Below are 6,967 nucleotides of genomic sequence, written 5' to 3'. Positions count from 1 at the left end.
TTTAATTTGCATTACCTTGGATTCTGAGGGGAAGCTCAGGAGTTCACATATTTTAAAAACCAAACTTTTTTTCATATGATAATGCCGGTAAACAGCACCACTTTGATTACAATAGATGTAGTGTTGTAATAAACTGTTTAATGGAGCGGATGTGTAAAGCTGTTCAAGTTATTTGATGTTTACACCTCAGGGAAAGTCTTGTGTTAGGCAATATCTAAAGATAATGTTACTATGACATTTATACTGTCCTCTAAAAAGGCGTTGCAATAGCATTTTTGGATATGCATCAATCTAATCTTGCATTCAGTCAATTAAACATACTAATTAAGTGTCTGTCGCCCTTGGTTTGATATTAGGATAGGTAATTACACGGATATTTAATATTTCTATATTCTGCTTTTCTAGCTCTTTTTACCTAGTTAGCTTGTGGTTTTGCTGAATGGTATGTAAACTTATAAAAACTGAAATTTCACAGACATAGCAATTCAGGCAATGTGTTGGGGTCAAAACAATTTTGTGGTTTTAACAATTTAGTTAAAATCCATGCATTATTTGCTACAGTAATGCAGCTTAAGTCACAACACAAATGTACTGAAATGCTTAATTGTAACCTTCCGGTATCGAAGAAATATTTTGACAATTTCTATTTGATGCGGCAATTACTTGTGGTTTTATATTGATAGTGCTTATGGTTAATTTTTGAAGCCATGGGCAATGTAAATACAGTCATGCAGCAGACATATTTGAGTAAAGAGAGCCTTAGTTTTCTTTTCTGGTTACTATATAGATTTCTGAAGGGTGTGATGTTTATTAACATCAGGTTGTATTCTCCCAAGTGTGTAATGGGAGATTATAGGTATACCCTATCTATCTCCACAGTTAAAGAATTCTGTGTATTTTTATGCAACGTATTGATTCATGCTAGAGTTACTTGGTTAATCAAAGATTTTTTTCAAACTTGTCTTGCATAAAGGCCCACAGTATAAGCACTTGCCTAGCATATGATCTTAATTGCAACATTAGCATAGGCAGTGTCACCTTGATTAGCTATTTTATAGGAAGGTTATTCTGAATCACTACAGAAATTTGAGTGAAAATCCTTAAGCAGGCTATAAATTGTTTTTAATATTTTTAAGATCTGATTATCTTTGAGAGGTCTTCTGATAATACACATTGGTTTTTTTTAAAGTACCACCAAATTTTAGGACAATGCTTAAAGTTTAGATACCCTAGGTATTATGCCATGTGCAACTTTAGAACCCTCCTGAGATTTGCACTGCAGTTCTTCACTTAATCTGTGTGCTGTCACACTAGTTCTTTCAAAATTAACTGTTACAAATGATTCATATTACTGCCAGTTTTATTTTAAAACATTTTGTTGAGTTTTCATGCATGGGATCATTGGTGTTTATCAGAACTCTTTGCTCTCAAATTTTTAAAGTGTTTTATCTTGTTGAAATGCACTTGCCTTTTAAACATTATTTGAGAGTTGTATCAAAATCGATTTTCTTGTTTTGTATATAGGTGTTTTTTCATTTTTGTCATTTCCTAGTTTTTTATATTTTAATTATAATGCCCTAATGCACAGTACGGACATAAATCTATTACAAGGGAAATTAGTTAATAGTAATCTTAAAAGGTAAGTAAGTATCCATGTGAATAAACATTTCTCTGAACAATGTTAAAATGGAATCATAGAAATCTGTTTGAACTTGAAATGAAACTGGAAATTTTATGCTAATTAAATCCTTAATTTACTTTCTCACTTTTTATCAGTGGAACCCTTTAATTGCTCATTCTATGTCACTCTTCTCCCTACATGGCTTATCTCATTATGTGACTTACTGCAGACAGTGTGAGTGTACTAGAATTGCTTGCTACTAGTTCATTATTTCTTAAGTGTCATCAGAAGGAAATAACTTTTTGGTTTGACTAATTAAATTTCACAGTCTTGTTCTACTTGATAACACATGAATGTACAGCTGTAAAGGTGAAAATTGCAATCCTTGTTTTATTTATATCCCTTCTGTTGTTTATGGGCTGATGTGATTTGGAAAAAAAAAATTTTATGTAAAAAACAATCCAAAGAGATAAATCTTTATTTACATAGACACCAAAAAGAGAGAGAGAGAGAGAGAGTCCGGAGACCTTTCAATTTTTTCTTAGTTACAGTGGATATGAAAACAAACGTGAGTTTTATTTTAAACCATAGCATTTATTAGTGCTATGCAGTCACATTCCTTTTAGTCAGTAAAGTTATGTGAGTGATACAGCACCTGAATGCTATTGCTTCCTGAAGCAACACTTTGAATTGAAGTGTGCTGCTTTTAATTAAAGGACATTTTTTGTAGAAAAGATATTCCAGTGTAAATTTGGAAGTGTTTATTTTGTCAGTTTTCATAAGATTTGGACTAAGTTGAGGTGGCTGGTGATCATAGTTTAGTCCATTTAATGTTCCCTTTACCTCACATATTCTTAAGCAGTTAACTACAATTTGGAGTTCACAAGTAACTTATGGATTGTAGCTTAAAGTATTTTTTTTTAAATTCTCCTGTGGAGAACATTGCTGTTTTTGTTATTGTTGGGTTTTTTTTGTTTTTGTAGTTTAAGGTCAGTTCTTAAACACAGGTTTTAATGAATGTTGTATAACATTTTATAGTGAAAGGGGAAAATTGTTGGAAGGGTAAAGACTTTCCCTTACATATTTAAATGTGCCAATAACTAAATAAATACATATTGTTTTATACAATGAGATGCTACTACAAGACTTTCTGTTGGAGTGCTCTCGACATTTTGGTTTTTATTACCTGAATGATCATTGCATTTTCTGTATCTTAAAAGATGGCCCCAATTTTGTGTTTTAATGTTCAGTTTGTTATTTTTAGAGAAAGTTTATGTTCTGAATCTTTACCAAGAATATAGTATTGAAATTCTTGGCGCTTTGCAGATACCTGCCCTTTAAATTTTAATTCACTAAGTTCATTTGCATCCCATAGCCGTCCGTGTTTCCCACAGTTGTATGTACTTAAATGCATGCTTATCCATTGTACATATCTGACATTTTTGTGCTAAAATACATTAAGTGGGGATTTTGTAGCAAAGCATTCTATTTTTCTGTTCTTAAAGTGTATGTGTTGTTGTTTTATTTTTTTCACATTAATCTTCAGTTTAAACACTGGTGTATTTTTTTTAGCAACTTGATTCTTAGAAGCCTTAGACTAATTTTTAAATAAATATTCAACCAAAAATTATAAATTTATTAAGATGTGGCCTTACATATAGCATTCCTTATGTTAGTAATGTGAAAGTTTTAATTTAGAGAAATCAGAAGATTCAGGATTAAAGTTTCATTAAGTTGAAATAGAAAATGTGCTACAATGTCTAGGCTTCTGGGAGGAAGTTCTTAATATACTCTTCTTTCTTGGCATTAGAAAGAAGCAATGTGAATTTTTATGAATATTCAAAATATTCAGACAATGGTATCCTGTTCAGATTAATTTAGATTTGTCTTAACCAATGTTTCTTTAAAATTTCAGGTTTTTGGCATTCGCTCTGAGTATGCAGCTAGTATGGTTTTTAATGTTTTAAAGACTTCCTGCTATATGAAAATTGTAATGGGAGTCTTTTAAAATATTAGGTAGAATTTCATTGAAATTACACAAATCTTAAAATGTTATCTGCGGATAGTATATACTACAGAGAGTTTTCCATTCCATGTGTGAGTATTCTAAAACTCTGCCATGGGTGTAAATGTTTTACATTAATTTCATAATTAGACTCATAAATGAAATTAAACATTTCATTTTGAAGATTTTTCTTTCTTGTTACATTGTTACTACGTAACACTTCTCAGCATTTTGTAAGTTATTTTAAAATACAATGGTGGATTCGTGTTTATTTTTTTATGTTGAAAATTGAAGTACTCAGGTGGTATTTAATGGGAAAGGAATCTTTGGGGTAATAGTGTATTCTAAGGAATGCATCTATAACATTGATGACTTTAGCCTTAAAAAAAAGGTCTATTATTCCTTCTTCCTCTTCATTCATTGGTATATTAGCAAAGTAGTTTACAGCCTTGTACAGCCTTACAAAGTTGTTTTACAATTTTGATGGAAAAACCTTAACAAAAAAAATTGTATCATATTCCAGTATCCATGAATTACTGAATCATGGTTTGTAAATAATTTGTCTAATACCAGAAGGCCAAAGAAAGTCTTGAAATTTTAGCTATTGAGACTCTATGGTGACTTCACACAATAAGATTTCTGTGCAAAAGGTAAGGTAATCAAATGACATATTTTTGGTGTCCATGATAACTAGACTTCCATATTTGCTTCTACTAGAAAGCTCATTCCATTTTATTAAGATGTTTGTAATTGCAATTTTATGTTTAATGTTTACTTTCTTTCTTTAGCATTTAGGTGATTGTTCAGCAGTTTGCTATATGGCCATTGTTGGTCTTAAACTGCACTAGTAACAAGCATGGTATTTATCTTGTATTGAAAATAAACCAGTTTTGATAATACTTTGCAGTTTGTTCTTTTTGCTTGATTTATAATTTGTTAACCATTGTATAATGGTATTTATTGGCCATCCTATAAATAAGAGGCTAATATGAAAATTGAATGGCGGAATGATCAGTCACTATGACGCACACTGACCACCAGGGGGCAGAGGCTTAATGCACAAGCCACCCCCTGGTGGTCATTGCGCTCCCGTGGGGTGTGCCGCTCAGCCAGAAGCTGGGCAGCAGCGGTGGCAGGACCCTCTCCTGCCTCCAAGGCAGTTGGACATCCCCCAAGGGCGCAGGTTGGGCTGAGGGACCCCACCCCCAGAGTACACGAATTTCGTGCACTGGGCCTCTAGTGCAATATAACAAAAGTTGGACTGTGTCTGTATTTTGTCTTTAAGCCAACCTCCTAGATAGTGGTTATTTTCATCTGTATTGGCATTTGGTGGTCATTAAAGCAGATGGTATTAGACTGAAATGAAGATTTAGAAACCTAAAAGATTTCTGGGCTCTTTTATTGTTAAATATAAGATTCAGAAAACATTTGTCTAGTTTTTATGAATCTTACTAGATCTTAATCAAATAAAAATGTAGAACACAGCAAAAATATTTCACCAGCTAGCTTGAAAATAATATAGAATACTTTTAAAACCAACAAATTTGCCCTAACCGGTTTGGCTTAGTGGATAGAGCAGGGGTCCTCAAACGTTTTAAACAGGGGGCCAGTTCACTGTCCCTCAGACCGTTAGAGGGCTGGACTATAGTTTAAAAAAAAACTACGGACGAAACCGGTTTGGCTCAGGGGATAGAGCGTCAGCCTGCCGACTGAAAGGTCCCAGGTTCGATTCCAGCCAAGGCATGTACCTTGGTTGCGGGCACATCCCCAGTAGGGAGTGTGCAGGCAGCAGCTGATCAATGTTTCTCTCTAATCAATGTTTATCCCTCTCCCTCTCTGTGAAAAATCAATAAAATATATTTTAAAAAACTAATTTTTATTTCAGTGTGCATAACCCATGGATTCAGACAATAGCGTGGTAAAGGCCCGGGGCAAAGGGCAGGGCAGGCTAGGAAGAGTGTGGAAAAAAGGGGACATATGTAATACTTTCAACAATAAAGATGAGAAAATTTGAGATTTAAATGAGGTTTTTTTCAGTGCTGTGCATTATAACACAGGACCCAAATTTCTTGAACCTGTATGCTTCAAATTATGTTTAAGGTAATTCCAAACAGTTGAAATGACCACATGAGAAATAAAAAGTTACCATTATAGGGATTCTTTTCCATATTCCAATTCAAATTATGGTTCAGGTTTTGTTAGTTTCTCTAATACTTTTTGTTATATGTTTACATTTTAAAGAAGATTCCATCGTTGATGTTCACTTGCAATTGAATTAATTGAAACTCTTGCAAAGACTATTTGAAAGAATAGATGATTAGGGCCCTAGCCTGTTTGGCTCAGAGCATAAGCCCACAGACTTCATGAAGGGTCCCCAGTTTGATTCTGGTCAAGGACACGTAACTCAGTTGCAGGCTCCATCCTGGCTGTGGTGTGGGCCCGTGCAGGAGGCAGCCAAATAGATGTGTCTCTCTTACATTGATGTTTTTCTGCCACTCGCCCACCCCCTTCCACTCTCTTAAAAATGGGATTAATAAAAAAAGATTATTACTAACATCTTTTAAACCAGACACCACACACAAAACTTCATAAGAGTTAGTCAAGGCCTTATTTAGTGAAGGTTTTTTGTGTGTGTTTTTTAAATAAAGGATTTATACACAATTTTTTCAATCTCCTAGTTTTCTTTCCTAACCATTAATTGTCATGAAACAAATAGTACTAGAAATGGTTTACCAAATGTAGAGAGACGGACACAGGACAAGTGTCTTCTATTAGTAACAGTTTTTGGATTTTCATGTTACATCTGTTCTAATCAGCTGTCAGTGTCAGATAAAGGATATAGATATTTTTTGGCTTTCAAAAAGCTACATTCAGAAATTAGAGTTTATGTCTTTAATGTTATACTTAGACCTAAAGGAAAAAAATAGGACTTGGTGCATATGGATGGGAATTACCTCACCAAGAGGTTTGAATAGAAGTTGAAGTCTTGATAGGAGGGATTAGTATATTAGTAGGAATTAGAAGAATGCCGGTTTGGCTGATGTAGGGAGTGACTGTCCTAGCCTGTGCATGGGGCTCAAGAAAAAGGCAAGAGTCAGGACTCTTTAGGGCTTGTAAATCACTTTCAAGATGGTCTCACTGTAGCTGGTTTGGCTCAGTGGACTGAGCGTTGGCCTATGGACTGAAGGGTCCCGGGTTCGATTCTGGTCAAGGGCACATGCCTGGGTTGCAGGCTCGATCCCCAGTTCGGGGCTTGCAGGCAGCCAATTAATGATTCATCATTCTCTCTCATCCTCTCTGAAATCAACATTTTTTAGAAAAAGATTGTCTTAATATTTCAG

General features: G+C 34.3%; 1 protein-coding gene across 1 annotated transcript in view; it reads left to right on the top strand.

Moving 5' to 3' along the window:
• Positions 1 to 5,205, top strand: part of CPSF6 (cleavage and polyadenylation specific factor 6) — a 26,954-nt gene extending 21,749 nt beyond the window's left edge. Inside the window, exons 10-11 of the mRNA XM_015566542.1 lie at positions 191 to 195; positions 5,194 to 5,205. The gene's annotated coding sequence lies outside the window, so the exon portion shown is untranslated. The remainder of the gene's footprint in view (positions 1 to 190; positions 196 to 5,193) is intronic.
• Positions 5,206 to 6,967: the final 1,762 nt, after the last annotated feature.

This window comes from Myotis davidii, unplaced genomic scaffold (assembly GCF_000327345.1).
Source record: "Myotis davidii unplaced genomic scaffold, ASM32734v1 scaffold982, whole genome shotgun sequence".
NCBI lineage: Eukaryota > Metazoa > Chordata > Mammalia > Chiroptera > Vespertilionidae > Myotis > Myotis davidii.
Note: the sequence above shows the minus strand (reverse complement) of the source record. Positions and strands in the feature narration are given on the sequence as shown.